At 39.8% G+C, this 19,266-nt stretch overlaps 1 protein-coding gene across 3 annotated transcripts in view; it reads right to left on the reverse strand.

The window, feature by feature from the left end:
- Positions 1–4,354, reverse strand: part of TRMT2B (tRNA methyltransferase 2 homolog B) — a 31,878-nt gene extending 27,524 nt beyond the window's left edge. For all 3 annotated transcript variants that reach the window (XR_012504843.1, XM_074359795.1, XM_074359794.1), the window contains exon 1: positions 4,077–4,354. The gene's annotated coding sequence lies outside the window, so the exon portion shown is untranslated. The remainder of the gene's footprint in view (positions 1–4,076) is intronic.
- Positions 4,355–19,266: the final 14,912 nt, after the last annotated feature.

Consider the following 19,266-nt stretch of genomic DNA (forward strand, 5'->3'; position numbering starts at 1 on the left):
TATGTGCCACACTAGACACCAGAGGGGTTACAATGGTTATAATCTAATTGAGGAGATCAAGCACAGACACAGGAAAAGATGATAATAAATAACACGATATGCCTGGTTCCTGATGAGTGCTCAGGAAAGGCTTCCCAGGGCAGGCAGGCCTTGCGCTGGGTCTCAAAGGATGGCAAGGAGGTGAGTCAGGTATTTGGAGGACAGTGGCTAGACCATTCTGGCTAAAATGGTAGTTCATTTTAGGGAACAGGGAAAATAAGACTGAAAAGTTATATCAAAATGAGATCTAGAAGAACTTCAATGCTCGAATAAAATATGGACTTGATTGTGAAGGCAACAGTAAGTTGATGGAGGCTTTATGTAGAAAACTAAAGATGAAATATGGAGGTGACTAAAAAGCCAAGTCATGTTTGAGGCATGTGTTTGAAACAGTAGGCAAATATCAAAATGGAAACATCTGACAGTAAGTAGAAAAGCAGTACTGCAAGTCAGGAGAGAAGTCAGGGTGAGAGGTTTGGTCAAGTGTCCATAAGAAATACAAGCTCTAAGATAAAGAAGAAAAAGCTTTTAGTAAAGAGAAGAGCAAAAGGTCAGTGATTAAACCTGGGAGAAAGGCAGTATCTGGAAAGCAAGAAGAGATGCTGGTGACCCCGGAGAATCAGGAGAGTGTGGAGCTTGGAGGCCAGGGGAGATGCCTTCCGGGAAAAGCACTGATGCATCCAGTAAGTCTAAGGCCAAAGAAAAGGGAAGTGAGGCGATGGGAAGTGACAGGCAGTGGGGACAATGGAAGGTTTGAGATCTCAGGCACGAAGACCCTACCTAGAGTCAGACAGACCTGGGCGGTCCCCTGGCTCTACCACTTACTAGCTAGGTGGCCTCTGGAACGTTAATCACTTTTTCCGACCTTCCTATTTTTCATCTGTAAAATGGAAATAATAATAGCACCTACCTCATAGAGTAGTTGTAAGTATTAAACAAAAAGCACTTGGCAGAAGATTAAATAGAAATGATGTTTGTGAAGCTCTGAGCACAGTATCCAGCACCTGGGAAAACCCCAGCACGTGTTCATTATAACTGTCATGATATTTAAGGACAGTATAGTACTGAGTAGGGGTGGCAATATTAAAGGAGGGGAGGAAGGAACAGTGGGAGTAACTATGAGGCAAAAGCTGGAAGAGTTAGAACAGGTGAAGGGCTTCACTTTGGAAAGAGGAAGGAATCCCTCTTCCTCCAACGCAGGACTCTGTGTTACTGCCTGTTTACCTTATGGTATCTGATCATTGATGTGTAACTTTTTTGAGTACCCTGACACGTCTGGACTTGGCCAGACACCTTACTGATCTGCTATGAAATTGTTTTGCCCTTGCCCTCTACCTTGGATTTCATCCCAATCTTAAGTCATACCTTAATTCCGAATGATACATATTTAAAGTCCAATGTATGGAATAGATTTATTAACAAAGATACCTCCATGGCTCCCTCTATCACTGTGAAATTAATATGCATGATCACTAGGTAACTTAGGGGATGCTGCCACGGATGCTGTAATATCTAGCCCATACACCATTTCGTATGCTTACAAAGCACTAAAGTAACTGTCACAGCCTGGAAGCATTTTGAGGGGATTTCAAATTTCTAACAGAATAAATTTAAGGTGGCCCAGAGTTCAGGTGTTAATGGTAACACACTCCACCCAACTTCCAGGAAGGGGCCCGTCGTTAAGAACATAGGCTTTGGGGCCATGCTCTAATCCCAGCTCTGCTTCTCATTAGCTGTGACTTTGGGCAAGTTACTTAAGTGCTATGAATTTCAGTGTCATCATCTATAAAAATAGAACCGATAACACTTATCTTTCAGCGTTGTGGTAAGAATTAAATGAGCTCATGTATCGGAAGCACTCAGGATTGTGCCTAACACAGCAGGTGTTCAACATGTGCCACTGCCCTGCCTTAGGCTCTGATTTGAAGCATGTCATTTGACTTCCCTATGCCTCAATGTATCCAACCTGCAAACCTGACGTGATGTAATAGTGCATGTGAGTGCTGTGAGGGTAAGATCGATTACGTGGAAACTTAACAACAACAACATCACACACACACACACACACACACACACACACACACACACACACACACACACACACACACTCCTAACCTGCATTCGTGCCTGCTGCCCTGGACCACCTGTTAATACTATCAAATGTGTGACCTGTGACAGACATTTTTCCAAGGTGAGACAAATATATGTATTTGATATGAAGAAAAGCAAAAACCGGAGACAAGCAATGAGTGAAGGGGCAGGAGATAAAGAATACAGAATGGTTTGGTGGGGGGCACCGAGGAGGCCCAGACTACAGCGGGAGGGAACAGTGCTCGTCCACGAAAGGGGCCCTGTCCCTCCAGCTGGCAGGCAAGGATGAAGGAAGCTGCAGGCCCATTTGGGGGTTGGCAGAGAAGGGACAGGGGAGCTGAGGGATTTAAAAACAGCTATGTCTACCCCACAGTATTTAGACTTTTTGGTGAACATGCCGGCCCTCTCCCTGGTGACTGCCACCATGATTCTGCCCCATTTGCCCTGCACCTCTTGTCCTTCTAGGTTTCTCCCTCCAAATTATCAGAGAGAGTCTAAAACAGGACTCTACTATTTCAGCGTGCCAATCAGACATCGCTCATCATACTTAGTAATTTCGCTAGTGAAATATATTTTCCAAGGCAGTACTGTAATACCAAAGTGAGTTATACTTCTTTGTTTCTTGATGGGCATTTGTTCACAGAAAAGACTGTTGTTTTTATAGTTTTTCTGTTTTAAATAAATGCTTGGGTTTGTGAGCGAAAAATACTGCAAACCATATCAGTAAACAAAGAATGCTGAAACCATCAAGTCATCAGCCGCTGCCGCCAACCCCCAGTGAAGACAAGCCTGCAGCCCAGCCTCTGCAGCCACTCACAATGGTGCACCCTGAGGGGACTCAGAATAAGAAAGGACAGGATACTGGCCCTAGATAGCTAGGTGCTTGTCAAAGGAATGAATTCAATGAACCCAAATGTTTGCTTCCTCCCATACATTGAAAAGCACTAAATCATTTAACTTGAGATACCCGGTTTTCTTTAGTTAACAAGCAATCTTTTAATGTTCCAACTACCTGGTCTTTGTTGTAGAACTCCTATATATCCTAGCTCCTCCCCTACCTCTTCGGAGCAGTCCCTAAGAGCGATCTGAGAGGCTGTTAACCCCAGGCTAGAAGGGGTTTGAGTTCCGAGAAATGTCCGCCAAATAAAACATAACTCTCAACTTTTAGGCTGTGCATTTATTTCAGTAGACAGGTTCAAAAAAAGAAAAAAAGTGTATGACAACTGTTCTGTTTCTGCCTCAGGAATTGATTAGAGAGGGACCCAAGGTCCCCAGCTGCCAGATAGCAAGGCAGACTAACTCTTGGGCTGGAATAGGTAAGCAGCCTGAAATGCTCAGAGAGGTTCAAATCAGAGATGATGTGATAGTTCTGATCCTCGCAGAGCCCACGATCTCCTTGGAGCAAAATGTTTACCTACGGAAAGGGATCCTGCTTACACTCTCTGTGCACCCTTCCTACAGTTGGCCTGGCCCTAGACATGGTTCCTGGCTAAACCGGATAGGCAGATGGGCATAACTGTTGCGTCCTGACTGCAGCCCCCATGCAGTCAAGTCCTTCCCTCCTCGACCAGACCCCCTTCACCAGCCCCTTCACCCCTTTCTTCTGGGCAAGTTCTGCCCACCGTGACTATAAGAAGAGTAACAAGGAAGAGACACTAGGAAAAAGGCTACCACTGAACTTGGGCGGGCTGCAGGGCCAGGGGAGCCGGAAAGAGGAAGAGGGAAGGTCACAGGACAGGCGGACGCAGGGCTGGACTCGACCACATGCAGCCAGCGTCAGGTCCCGTGCGGGTCTCCACCCCGCCCGCCTTCCCAATTCCCCGCCCCGCAGGCAGTTTGGCGCAGTAAGCAGTTTTCTGTACTGTAGGGGATAAACCGGGTTTTCGGACACTCCCTGTACCCCCCCCCCCCGCCGACCTCCGTAACCAGTAAATACTCTTACTAACCTGAGGCAGTTAACGAAAAGGCCAGCCGAGGGCCTGGACCGCAGCCGCTGGGAAGAGTCACTTCCTGGTGCGCGCAGCGCCTCCACTCCCGACGCGCGCGCAGCCAGCCCGGGGCAGGCGCGGCGGGGCGCGGGGCTCCACGCGGGGCTCCACGCGGGCGAGGCGGGCCCGACCTCGGGCAGCTTGTCTCAGGAGTCCTCCTCCCTACTTTGTCAGGGGCGCTTCTCTAGAGACCTTCCCCCAAAGCACTCGTTGCCCCGTTGCCCGGCCTCTTCCTTCCCAAGTTCCCCTCCCACCCCTCCCCGGGACCCCGCCCACTGCCGGCTCTCTTCACCCTCCCATTGGTGGATCCGGATAAACCTCTAAAATCACGGAGAAATTCGCGCTAGAGTGTAAACAGCGCTACCCGCGTCGGGGGTGCTTGTGGTTGAACTCTTTCAACCAAAAGAATAGTCTTCTAATGGTAGAATTGCAGGCATCAGCTCCAAAATGGGTTGGAAAATTGGGAGATGAAGAAAGGAGTGGTTTCCTCAAATCGCAACATTTTCTGAAAGTCAGCTTCCTTTGGGTTATAGGGTTTTTCAGGTTTTCGTTCACCCTCTATTTTATATTGTATCAGAAAAGTATTACTTTATTATGATAAGACAAACCTGCTTTCGTAAGTGGATCCCACATAGATCTCACTAAATCCTAAAACCTCAAGGAAAGAATTGTTTTTCTTCAGCTGCAAAACTCAGAAGGCTAGATACTACTAGTTCATTTACCAGCTCCTGGACTACATTCAATGATTTAAATGAGTAAGAGAACGCTGAAGAATGCACACATGTGTGTGCTGTAAAAGGCTGTTACTTTAACAGAATAAAATTCACAGCGAAGTGAATTTACATTTTTGACACTTGATTTGTATGCTTAATAGTAATTAGACTTAAATGGAAAGCACCTTATAGTCAACATTTCAGTTCTTTATTTATTCAAAGCATACAATGCCTATTATGTGCAAGGCAATGCATTAGCCCTAGTGAGTACAGCAGTAAATTAAACATGGCCCAGTAACTCAAATAGCAGCAAACGCTGTCAGCCAGACCAAGGTTCAAAGCACACTCTTAAAAGCTGTGTGAATTTGGGCCAGTTACTTAATTGCTCAGTGCCTCAGTTTTCTCATATGAAAAAAATGTCCATAATTGCACCTACTTCCCTGGGTTGTGATAAAGATTAAATAAGTTAATACATGCAAAGTGCTTAGAACAGAGTAAGCACACACTCAATAAATGTTAGCTATTATCATTCAAAAATAATTTTATATACTGTGTGTACACATACACATGCACACACATGCATATATGTCTTTTAAAAAAGACATCTTTATATAATGTGTAAAATAAATAAGCTACAAGGATCTATCGTACAGCACAAATATACCCAGTATTTTATAACTTTATTTTTTATTCTTTCTTCTGTGTTCTTCTCTATGTAGATTAGACTTTCTGACATATGTAATTTTTCTCCATCTCTAAAGTTTATTTTTGTTTGTTTGTTTTGGGGGAGGAGGTAATTAGATTTATTTATTTATTTTAATGAAGGTACTGGGGGTTGAACTCAGAACCTTGTGCATGCTAAGCATGTGCTCTACCACTGAGCTATACTCTCCCCCTTACAGTAACTTTAAATGGAGTATAATCCATCAAAATTTTGAACCACTATGTTGTACACCTGAAACTAATATAGTATTGTAAATCAGCTATACCCCAATAAAATTTTTTTAATCCACTTTAAAAAGAGAGATCAAGATCTAAAGACTTGAGTAGGTAAGTGTGTAACTCAGATTGTGGTCTTCCTAACTGCTCTAATGGCTCTTAAGCAAAATTGGTGCTCAAACCAATGCTTCGGGTTTCTAGGCCTGTACTGTGTGCTATCAAGTCAGACCAGGCCAGAGAATGCACCTTTGGGTCTCTTCTCCCTTTCTCTCCTTTTAATCCCCTCTTATTCTGATTGCCAGCTCTACTGCTTTCCTCACCTTGTCTTCCCATGCCCTTCTGCTCCGTCATCATTTCTCATCTTGGCATTCTTTGTTGTGCCTAGCACAGAGCCAGGAGCCCAACAGGAGCTCAATAAATATTTGATGAATTGAATTGAATCCCACCTTGTCTACTGTAAGGAAAAGGGCATATCTTCGCTCACCCCAACTCTCACCTGCATCCAAGCAAACTCATTTAAAGCAGGTCTGTCATTTGAGAAGGCAGAACCCTGAGGGATGAAGAGAGAAAAGAGATTAAGGAAGCTATAATGTAATCATTTAGCCATTAACACTTTTATATATATTTAATCTGATAAGCCATGTTCTTCTATAGAAGGCAAATCATTACATTTGTAAAAGGGGAAAGAAATAGCCCATATTATAGAAAAGGTTAGACTCTTCAACCGGAAAGTCAATAAATGAACATGTCATAGGTGATAGGCAATATTGTTAAATTAAATAAGAGCTGAAACCAAGATAACCTTTGCTTAACTTTGTTATGAGGAAACCAAATCACAACAAAGTGAAGTCTGTAGAAATTTGTCAAATAGTCTCATTTCAGGCCAAGGAAAAGATTTCTGAGAGGCTACACCATTAACTTTCAGAAATAACATGTATTAAAATCACCTGGCAGTTAGGGCTGGTTTGGTTACACTAACCACATTCTTCGGGTGTACATTCCTTGCGTCCAGGACTGTGTTAGAATCCGTGAGGGGTAGACACAGACCTCGCCCTCGAGACTGTGCGACCTGTTGGAAAGACAAGACTCACAAAGTGAGAATACACAACCCTGGGCTTTGGTAATTCTAGGAAGGCAGTGGATCTTCTTGGTAGTCACAGAAGGAAGAGAACGAAAACTGAATTGAATGCATAGGATTTTAACAACCTGAGAGGAGGTGGGGGCTGCAGCATGTAAACAGGAACGAGCAATATGCATCCCATGTCCACGAGGAGGGAGGCAGGCTCAGCTGGAAGTCAGTGGAGATGTGGCAGATTAGGTTAATAGGTCCAGGAAGATAATGAAGGGCCTGGAGTGCTGGGGTGAGGGGTTTGATCTAGTTCCCTTAACAGTAGGCAGCTAAATGAAGAGTTTTTCATGCGCTGTTTCTGAAAGCAAACTCTAGGAGCTGTGTATAGGATGGATTTCAGGGTGTGTTGACCTGGAAGCTGAGGGAGGCAGCTATAACATCTAGCTGGGAGGTGCTGAGTCTCTACTAAGGTAGGCCACAGTGTGTTCTGCAAGAGTTTCTCAAAATGTGCACAGGGACCCATGGGCAACGTTATCAGAAGGGTTGATTGTAACAAATGCAGGTAGGTCCCTGAGCTCCACCTCATACCTTCAGAATCTAAATCTCAGTGGGGTAGGTTTCAGGAATACCTGGGTTTTTAACAAGCACCCCAGTGATGCCCATGAAAATCTGAGCCCTACTACCATGCTTCAACTTAAATTCTGGAGGAATGAGTTGAAGATCAAAAAAAAATCAAATCATAAAAGCCCGAAAATAAAATATAGATGATTATGCATTTGAAATTTGGACATAGGACTTTCTAAATGGAAAAACAGTAGGAAAAAAACTGTTTGTAGGTAGATTTTACTACATAAACCTTAAAAACTTCTATGTGACAAAAATATAATTAAATTCAATCATAAACAAACAGAAAAAGATATATGACTATAGCAAAAAGTCATTATCTTTATTGTATAAAGTGCTATATAAACTGATAGGAAAAAAAACACGGTGACCCCAACAGAGACCTTGGAAAAGGTATGGAGAGATAATTCACAGGAAATAAACATAACTGGTCAAAAAGTGCTTTGTTCTACCTCACTAGTAATGACAGAATGTGCAAAGAATATCAAGTAGATAATATGATTTTACCTATCAAATTGATGAAGATTAAAAGAACTGATCAAAGTAGATCATGGACAGCGAGGTAGGTGCTCTTTCGCATTGCTGGTGGGATTGTAAATTGATACAAACTTCCTGGAAAGCAATTAGAATCCAGGGCCTTTAAAATTTCATACTATTTGCCCCAGAAATTCCACCTTTAGGAATCTATTCTAAGGAAGTAGAGATGTGAACATAGATATACACCCAGAGGGTCTCAAGGTTAAAAATAAAAAACCACCTTCTAAGTCCAACATTAGAAAAATAGGGAATGGTTACATAAAATATGGTCTGTCCATAGACTATTGCAGACACATTGAAAATTATGCTCATGGTATGTTGTTAGAACTCAAGATGGCATTATCTTTAGGGTGCAGGGAGTGGCTGGCAAGGGACATGAGGGGGCTTTTGAGGTATTGATAGTGTTCTATTTCTTCAACTGAGTGCTGGTTATACAAGTGTGTTCACTTTGTGAAAATTCATCAACATACTTTTTGGATATGTGCACTTTATGTGTGTTATGTTTAAATAAAAATTTTAACTTGAAATTCTGTCTTTGAAAAGTTTGTAATGACATGGAAATATATGAAGAAGGCAACCTTAAGTGAAAAGGGCAAGAAAAAGAATTGTGCATTCAGAAATCCCTATCAAATTACCAATGGCATTTTTCACAGAACAAGAAAAAAAATTTTTTAATTTGTATGGAAACACAAAAGACCCCAAGAGCCAAAGCAATATTGAGAAAGAAGAATGGAGCTGGAGGAATCACACTCCCTGACTTCAGACTATAATACAAAACTATAGTAATCAAAACAGTATGGTACTGGCACAAAGAAATACAGATCAATAGAACAGAATAGAAAGCCCAGAAATAAACCCATGTACTTATGGACATTTAATCTATGACAAAGGAGGCAAGAATATACAATGGAGAAAAGATAGTCTCTTCAATTAGTGGTGCTGGGAAAACTTAACAGCTACATGTAAAAGAATGAAATTAGAACATTCTCTAAAACTATATACAAAAATAAACTCAAAATAGATTAAAGACCTAAACTTAAGACCAGATACTCTGAGACACAGAGGAAAACATAGGCAGAAAACTCTTTGACATAAATCACAGCAATATTTTTTAGATTCCTCTCCTAGAGTAATGGAAATGAAAACAAAAATAAATAAATGAGACCTAATTAAACTTCAAAGCTTTTGCACAGCAAAGGAAACCATCAACAAAATGAAAAGACAACCTACAGACTGGGAGAAAAAAATTAAAAATAATGCAACTGACAAGGGCTTAACTTCCAGAATATACAGACAACTCATACAGCTCAATATAAAAAAAAAAAAACAAAAAACAAAAAACAAAAAACAAACAACCCAATCAAAAAATGGGCAGAATACCTAAACAGACATTTCTCCAAAGAAGACATACAGATGGCCAACAGCCACATGAAAAGATGTTGAATGTCACTAATTATTGGAGAAATGCAAATCAAAACTACAATGAAGTATCACCTCACACCAGTCAGAATGGCCATCTTTAAAAGTCTACAAGTAATAAATGCTGGGAAAGGTGTGAAGCAAAGGGAACCCTCCTACACTGTTTATGGGAATGTAAATTGGTGCAGCCACTATGGAGAATAGTAGGGAAGTTCCTTAAAAAACTAAAAATGGAGTTACCAAAAGATCCTGCAATCTCACTCCTGGGCATATATCTGGAGAAAACTCTAATTCAAAAAGATACAGGCACCCTAATGTTCATAGCAGCACTATTTACAGTAGACAAGACATGAAAGCAACCTAAATGTCCATTGTCAGATAAATGGATAAAGAAGATGTGGTATATATATATACACACATACATACATACATACATACATACATACATACATACATACATACATACATATAATGGAATATTACTCAGCCATAAAAAAGAATGAAATAATGACGTCTGCAGCAACATGGATTAGAAATCATCATACTGAGTGAAGTAAGTCAGAGAAAGGCAAATATCATATGATATCACTTGTATGTAGAATCTAAAAAATTATACAAATGAACTTATTTACAAAACAGAAATAAATTCACAAACATAGGAAACAAACTTATGGTTATCAAAGGGGAAGGTGGGGAGCAGGGGAGAGATAAATTAGGAATTTGGGGTTAACAGATACACACTACTATATATAAAATAGATTAAACAAGGACCTACTGTATAGCACAGGGAACTATATTCAATATCTTGTAATAACTTATAACTGAAAAGAATCTGAAAAAGAATATTTATATATGTATAACTGAGTCACTTTGCTGTACACCTGAAACTAACATAACATTGTAAATAAACTATACTTCAATTAAAATAAAAAATATTAAAAATCATTCATTCAGTAAAAATGCATTGGAAGGCAATATGCCAACTGTTTACAGTGGTTGCCTCAAGAGAGTGAGCTTGGGGGTGATCATTTGCAAAATTCTTTTTCATTTCTGTGCTCCCCAATTTTTTCTACAATGAACAGTCATTACACTGATAATTAGGGAAAAAACTTCAAAATATCAGAGAAAAAAGTGAATTGATGAATCTTGGTGAAGCCCCCATAGCCCAATCTGTGAAACTGAGAACTAGTTTTCATCAGTTCTTGAGGAAGTCATTTAGACTCTGAGGGACTAACTTACACGAATCAGATTTATAGGAGACTGGCTTACAAGCCAAATGCCAGCAAGGAATGTAGTTTCTAGTGGCTGAAATATTTTTGTCTCCTACACAAATATACCTGCCAGCTATTAATATACCTGAAAAGCCAAATTAGCAATCACTTGTAATTTGAACATATAGAGCTGAATGGTTTTGAGGAGCTCTTTGACTGGGTTATTTGTAACACATCTACCAGAGCAGTGTTACTGTTACTTGAATAGTGCTGGATAAACACTGACTCCAATGTTCTTTTTCCATCATCTCTAACTAGTTACCAGAATCTTCTGTCATTACAATATTACCTGCCTCCTATCCTCATTACATGTCACTGTTGCCAAGGTAACAGCTCATCTTACATGAATTACATTCTAGGTTGGTAGCTCCCAGGTGAGATATTGGGAAGCATCTTAATCTCATCTGCAGTATATCTACAAATTATATTTGCAAGAAGTCGCTTCAGGGAAGAGTCACAGATGGCTAGTTTCATCCACTGTGAGCCTTTTTAAAAAAATTTCAATTGAAGAGTCTATCATTTCCTGATTTATGTGTCTAATTTTTTCTAAACTCTATCTTTTAGGTTTGGAGTTACATATTACTTTTGGGGCCCTTCAGTTCACTGATAAACGTCAAGGGTTTCTGACGATAGTACTTAGGAGAATGGCCTTGGAGCTTACAAAAATAGGGAAGTCAGAAAGGGAAACTTTTGGGAGAGGGAGATGATAATGTAGCATCGAGTGAAGGTCCAGTGGGCATGTAGAGAAAGAGTTAACATAATAGGAAAGCTCTTATGTTGGAGATAGGAGGAATTACCCTGGAAACTGTCACAAAACTACCTAGCTACCTTTATGTTCTGGTTTCTAGGGTAACACAGATATTTACTACCTCACATTTACATGGCTGGTGCTAATGTTCATTTTCTTACCTAATAAGGTCTCAACCCTTTTCTTTTTATAGTGTTGAAATTTACAATTCAATGTCAATAGCATTCCAGCACTGACAGCTCATCCCTCAGAGCTAGATGTAGAGAAATAACATGGGGACGCCTATTCCATGTTCTGCTCTACATTGGAATGCCATCAGTACGTGAACCTTGGCTTCATGCCTGAGACTCTGCACCAAGGGCACAAATTCTACAACTACCTAGAGGCTATAATTTCAAACCTTTCCAAATCACCATCCTCAGCAAACCCTCAGTAATAAAGACACTCATCTCTACTTTCTTTCCTGATGCTACCAGGATTTCTTTTAAGAGCCATTATTAGGTTGAATGGAATGGTAGAACTGGATTGCTTTTAAGGTGCACCCCCACTTTTATGTTCCATGATTCTGTGAAGAAACTGGTAGATGAAATACCTTCTGCCCCATCCCCACTGAGTTGTTTAAGATACACTGTTTGGGTTCTGATCTTATAATTAGAATCTTTTCCAAAGGAACCCAATCATATCTGAAATGAAAGTTGATTATCCAGAACAGCCCATATAATGATAACAATGGCTATCCAACATCTACTGAATCCTTACTTTGTGCCTCACAATCTGCTCAGTGCTCTATGTGCATTATTCCATGTAAGCACCTATTTTACAGATAAGAACATTGGTAGCTGTATTTTACAGATGTCAAGACTGAGATTTAGAGAAGGATCAATAACTTGATCAGGGTCACACAGTAAGTGATGGAACCAGAACTTGAATTCAACTGTCTGATGCCACATCTCTATTTTTCTTTTTTTGCTTACTTTTTTTATTGAAGTATAGTCAGTTTACAATGTTGTGTTAGTTTCTGGTGAATAGCATAGTGATTCAGTTATACATATGTATGTATATTCCTTTTCGTATTATTTTTCATTATAGGCTATTACAAGGTATTGAATATAGTTCCCTGTGCTATACAGTAGGACCTTACTTTTAATCTTTAAACTTTAAGCCAGCAGTTCTCAAATTTTAGTATGCCTCAAAATTACCTGGAGGGCTCCTGAAAACACAGATTGCTGGGTCCCATCTCCAGAGTTTCTGATTCAGTAGGTCTGGGGCAGGGCTTGGGAATCTGTGTTTCTAACAAGTTCCCAAGTGATGCTGATGCTGCTGGAGTGGAGGACCTGCACGCTGTACTCTACCGCCTCCGTCCAAGAGCAGAAGAGCCCAGAGCTGAAATGAAGTGGAGGGGGCTTGTGCTCTCCTCTGGGGATCTCCTCAGTGCTCAGGGATCCTGGGGATGTTCTGAACTGCAGATTTCAGCCACTACCTCTGCCTCTCCAGGAAGACCAGACAACTGGGTAGAGACTCCAACCTGTGGGAGAACACAGTGCATAGGCTGCCCTCATAAAACACGTTTCTGGAAAGAGCCGAACATATCCTGGGTTACTTTCTAACTTAGTCCTGACAGCTACAAAAATCTGATTCATTTACAGTGTGATCTTGGTTATTCTTTGCAAGTAACCTTAAGAGTTAAAATTGAAGCACAGGATTTGCTGACAATGGGTACCTGTCAGTTGGGATTTTGATATAACTCACACATTCGGTCCGAGGCTGTGGAGGGTCTCAATTTGCACTACTTGTGAAGCTGAGAAAAGAGCCATTACCGTGCAAGCTCTCCTCAGAACCGGTTGTTCACACCTACCTTATAAAGAACACATGTTGCCTATAGTGGGCAGAGAGAAGCATACGTTCAACATAACACTCACCCGCCATAACCTTGTTTCACTTTTCACTCTTTTTCCACCATGTGCCTTGTATTTTCCTGAGATACAGATGAGGGCACTGAGTTTCCAGGCAGCAAAGCAGAGTAGTGTTCATTAGTGCAGCTGCACATTGGAATAACTTGCAAATCTTTTTGAAAATACCAGTTCTGGGGACCCCACCCCAGACCAATTAAATCAGAATCTCTGCAGATGGGCCCTGCTAATATGCATTAAAAATGAATTTCCAGGTGATTCTCATGCTAGCTGAGGTTAAGAACCAATAATGATCCAAAAAAATAGGCTCTGCTGTGGGGCGGACTCCATTTTTAGCTCTGCCACTTATGAGAAGATGGCGTTGGGCAAATGGCCCTACCTCTCTGAGCCTCAGTTTCCCCATCTGTAAAAATTGGCATAATAACTGAACCCATTGGACTTGTTTCATAGGGCTGTCTTGAGGATTGAATGGGCTGATGTATGTAATGCACTGTAGTGATACAGTGCCTAGCACAGCATTGAGACAGGAGGGAAGGGGGCAGGGCACAGCCACTGAAGGAATGACACAGCAACTGGCACCAAGATGGTAGGAGATTCAACTCCCAGTAGGCCTTGAGGCCCAAGATAGTGGGAGATTTGATTTCCAGTAGACCTTGAGTTTCATTATACACTTATTGTAATGTATTAGCATGGTAAATGACACTTCCACAGGCTCCATGACAGTTCCAAGGCTAATCATAGAAAAAGTGGGTGGTGGCCCAATTCCTGGGAATCCCAGCCCCTTCTCCAAAAGTAGTTGGAATAATCTTCCCACTTGATGGCATATGAAGTTACCGAGCCCATAAAAACAAACAACCCCCACACCTTGTGGCCCCACTCCCTTCTGAGTGAAATGGAATGCACTCTGTCAATGGAGTTTGTAACTATTCTTACTTTAAACTAAACACCCATCCCTATGCCTTGTGGCCTCTCTGGCCTTCTGAGATGGCCTATACTTGGTCTATGGAGTGTGCATCTCTCTGAATAAATCTACTGTTACTCACCTGTGGCTCTCTCTTGAATTCTTTCCTGCATGAAGCCAAGAATCCACACTTGGTGGGGCACATCCCAGGGACTCAGCCAAGACCTGGGACATGGCCATCCTCTCGCCCCACATTTTCCTGTATCAGGGTCATCACTCTCTAGATGGTAGCCAGTGATAAAATTAAGGCATCCCACTTCAGCCTACAGAACAAGTCATGAAGTCCTGATCCTTTGGGAGGTGTGAGCATTGTACCCACTTTGCTGTGGATCTCACAGTCTTTAAATCAGGACCATTACTGCAATGCAAATGACTTTGCAGAACATCTACTATATATCACAGCAAACCTTTCCCATAACAAACGAGGGAAATGATGCTTCTTTGGATAAGACACCAAGTAAGAGCAAACCAGAAATAAAGTAATATTACTGCTCTAAGAGACCAGCCCACAGCATACCTGAAGGAAATAATAGACCACTTGGGGTTTCAGACCACACACTTTGAGAACCACCGAAAGAATGTGTGAAGATCTGTGCTATAACTGATGGCCTCATTAGCAGTTATCCCCAAATTTGCAGAGTATTCAGGGGTCACAATACAAAAAAACTTAGTATCTGTGCCTAATGTCTCACCAATTTCACATTTATGTTAATTCTTCACCCTCTGTAAGCACGTGAGTTTGTGACTCCTTGGGCAGTCCCCATCCAGAGACCTCTACAATTGAAGCAAAAACCTACAAATATTTAAGTGGTAGGATGTAAGGAATGAGATGAATGAAGAATAGAATTTCTCAGGCCCTAAGAGACAACAAAAAGGGATTTACCTCTTTGTAGGATCCGGGTATTGGATCTCAGCTCAGTTTCAAGTTCAAGTTGAAAAAGAAGGTATTCTATTTTGCTTCCAGAGTCAAATAAAGGAAAAGAATATCCATCTCAAACCAATAGCCAACATCATGATAAATGATAAAATAGAAGTTTGTATAATGTAGTAGTTAATAAAAATGGACTTTTGGTTTTAGACTTACCTGGGTTTGAAATCCTAGTTCAGTGACATACAGGCATGTGACTCTGAGCAAGTTACTTAATCAACCAAAGCCTAATAATGATAGTTCCCACTTTTTAGGGTTACTGTAAGGAATGAATGGGATTATGTGTGTAAAGCACTTGGAGTGGCACTTGACTCTTGGTAAGCTCTCAATAAATTATAGCTCTCTACTAACTTGAAACAAAAGGAAAATACAGCCGAATGCCATGAAAGTTTGTGAGTTATGCTCCTGCTGATGTCAGACACTACTTTGGTGTACAGGGAGAATTTGAGCAGCAGAAGTGCTTAGAAAGAGAAAAGATAAATTAACTTGTCAAGTCCTTCATCTCTCAACAGCAATAGATTCTTTCATAACAATGATTGTTTCCCAGTAGTAACAAGCATCGGCTTTCAAGCTTCTTTTTTGTGTTCCAATTCATGGTTCCTTGACATGTGGTAAGTGGGCTTCCATTTGTACTTTTGCCCCAGGCCAGGCAAATGTTAGAAGCTGGCCTGTAGCTAATGCAGTAAGATGTGAAAAAGGAACGAGGCGTAACTATTGGAAAGGAAACAAAAATCATTATTATCTGCAGCTGATTCAGTTGTCTATGCAGCGAACACCCAAGGGAATCAATTGAAACACTCATAGATTTAATAGGAGAGTTCAGAAGAGTTCAGCAGAGTGGCTGAATACCAATCAATAGTTTTCCTGTAAGTTGGAAACAACCAGTTAGAAGATATAATGGAGAAAAAAATCCATTCATGATGACCAAAAAATAGCATAAAATCCATAGGAATAACTTTTTTTAAATGCAGAGGCTCTACACAAAGAAAACAAGGATATTTGTATATCTCTTAGCAACTGGGATTTGAATAAATGGAAATTGATGTCACATTTCTGGATGGGAAAGCTAAATTTTTTAAGACATCAACTTTTAAAAATTAATTATATGTTTAAGTCAATCCAGTCAAAATTCAGTTATTTTACCTTGATAACATGATTCTAAAGTTCACTTAATAAATAGGGGAGAATGACAAAGAACTTTTAGAAAAAGAATAATAATGATGGGAGACTTGGCTTATTTCTTATAAATATTATAACTTATACATGTACATAAGTTATAATATTTAAAACATAATACTGTCACAAGAATCAACAAACAAATCAGTAAGACTGAACAAAGCCTTGAGACTGACCTAGAAAAAGACAAGAACCTGATAGACATAAAAGAACATCACAAACCAATGAGGACAGATTTAGTCAACCATATTAAATGAAAAAAGAAGATGAAAAAATAGAAATGTTTTAAGAAAATATAGACAAATGTTTAATCTTGAGATTGGGATGAATTTTCTAAGCATAAAAGCAATGAAAAAATCATACAAATGTAGCTGTATTTGACTCCATCAAATTTATTGACAAACACAAACTGGAAAAAGATATTTGAAACATTACTGATGTCATAAAGAGCTCTTATGAATCAATCAAAAACCACCAACACAAATAAAAATGGAAAAAGACATAAACAGAAGATATACAAATGTATGAAAAAATGTTCTAACACGCTAATAATCCACGAAATGCAAATTTTTAAATGAATGAAGTTGGTGAAGATGAAAAACACACTGATACTCTCAATGCAGATCTGTTGTAGTGACGCATATAGATTTCTATGCTGCTGATCAGACAGTAAATTTTTTTTTCTGGGAAGCACTTTAGTGATATATATCAAGAGTCTTTTAAACATTCATATCTTTTAAATGAATTAAAGGAGCAGCAACAGTAAACTGAGGAACAACACAGGTTTCAGTTGAGTACCCAACAGGCAGGAGTGCTGCTCTAGACTTTGAGAGCTTCTTCACATCTGGCTCAGTTTCCTCATTCACAAAATGGACAGATTAATAGACCTAATCTCACAATATATGCAAGTCATTTAGCATAGTGCCTGGCATTCTCTAAGTGATAAGTAAATGTTAGTTTTATTTGCAGAAGGAAAAACCATGTAAACAACATTAATATATAGCAATAGGAGACTAGTTAAATGAATTACAGTACGCTCAAGTGATGCTGAAGCATATACAAGCATTTTTAAAAGACTATGTTTTTGAAGATGGTCTAATGATACAGAAAAATGCTAACAAGTGAAAAAAAGCAGGACATAAAATTGACTCTATAGTAGGATCAAATTTTGAAAAGCTAATTTATATATATTTTATACATAGAGATGTATTTTAAAAAAGGTCAATTAAAATATTGACCCATCAAAATATTAACAATGTTTATCACTGCACATTGGGATCATGAGTTATTTTTTCCTTATATTATTTATTATTTAGTATTTAATACATATTTATAATTAATAGTGTTATTCCCATAACCATGTAATTTGAAAGGAAAATAGTATATATATTTTTTGATCAGTTGCTTAACTACATGAATGGGCTTCCCTAAGTACTCATTTTACTGCTATATTCAATGTAGGACATTTGGAAAACAAATTATATAGACAAACATTTCATTTTGATTTATTCTTTTAGGTCTGAAGAAATTGTCTCCTCTCTGACAAACTCTGCTCTCTACTATGCAACAAGCCCACTGGGAGCAGGGTCTATGCCTCATCTGTATATTCCTGCAGTGCCTAATTCTCATGTATGCACATTGTAGTCACTCAGTAATTTATAAGTTGAATCATAATCAGAAGAGAGTCTGAAGTGCTTCCACCATAAGATATAAATAATTGCTAAATCTAAAAGTGTTACCACTCTCCAGGATATTTGCATTTAAATTCATCAAATTTTTCCCAACAAAGATATATTAAGATCTGGTGGACAACAGGTGTTTTTCTAGGTACTGTGGGGGATATATGGAAGTTGTTCCTACCTTTTAAATGCTTATAATCTAAATTAATTGCAGAGTGGATTCAGAAGTCAGAAGCAGCAAGAAGAGAACTACATCCATTGAGGTATCATTATATGTTAGACACTGTACTGGGCAATTTACTCACATGGAATTCTTACAACAAACCTTTGAGGCAGACTTTTCATTCACATTTTATAATTGCGGAAATGGAGGCTCAGATAAGTGACTTTTCCAAGTTCACAGAGTTAGTGGCAGAGCTGGGATTTAAACCCTAGACCTTCTGGGTCTGACTCCAGACTGTTCTCTCTCCCTTAATAAACACTCCCTCTCAAAAAGGTGTGTGTGTGTATGTGTGTGCACCTGCGTGTGTAATTCCAGTGCTTAGCAGTATCATGTAAGTGCCATACTTATGATGCAAAACATGATAAGAAGAGGCAGTAGAGCAGCGGTTAAGAACCTGGGTTCTGGAAATGACTACCCAGGTTTGAATTCTGTCTCTCCACCTGCTAGCATATTTTCTTGGGCAAGTTACTTAACTTCCTTGTGTCTCAACGTCCCATCCATAAAATGGCAGCTCATATCTAGCTCAAAGTGTTATTGTAAAGATGAAATTAGTTAATACAAGTAAAGGACAGTGTCTTGCACTCAGTTAAGGGTCAATGAATGTTGGTTATTATCACAGGAAATCAGAGGAGGAAGAAATCATATCCAGCTGGGAATGGATCAGGGAAGGCTTTGTGGGGGAGGTGACATTGAAGAAATGGCTGAATGCTAATGAATAGTGACAGAGTAGGAAAAAGGAATTTAGGGAGGTAGGCAATCTCAGGTTGTATGGGACAATGAGTAGATGAAAGTTATTGGAAGATAAACCTCCAAAGAGTGGCAGAGGTCAAAATGTGGAGGGCCTTAAATGCCAAATTTAAGACTCTGGAGTTAACCACTGGGCAATGGAGGACATGAAAGGTTTTGAGTGAGAGACAGATAAAGCCTTCTTTGGCAGCAATCAAGCCTGAC

This window comes from Camelus bactrianus, chromosome X (assembly GCF_048773025.1).
Source record: "Camelus bactrianus isolate YW-2024 breed Bactrian camel chromosome X, ASM4877302v1, whole genome shotgun sequence".
Taxonomy (NCBI): domain Eukaryota; kingdom Metazoa; phylum Chordata; class Mammalia; order Artiodactyla; family Camelidae; genus Camelus; species Camelus bactrianus.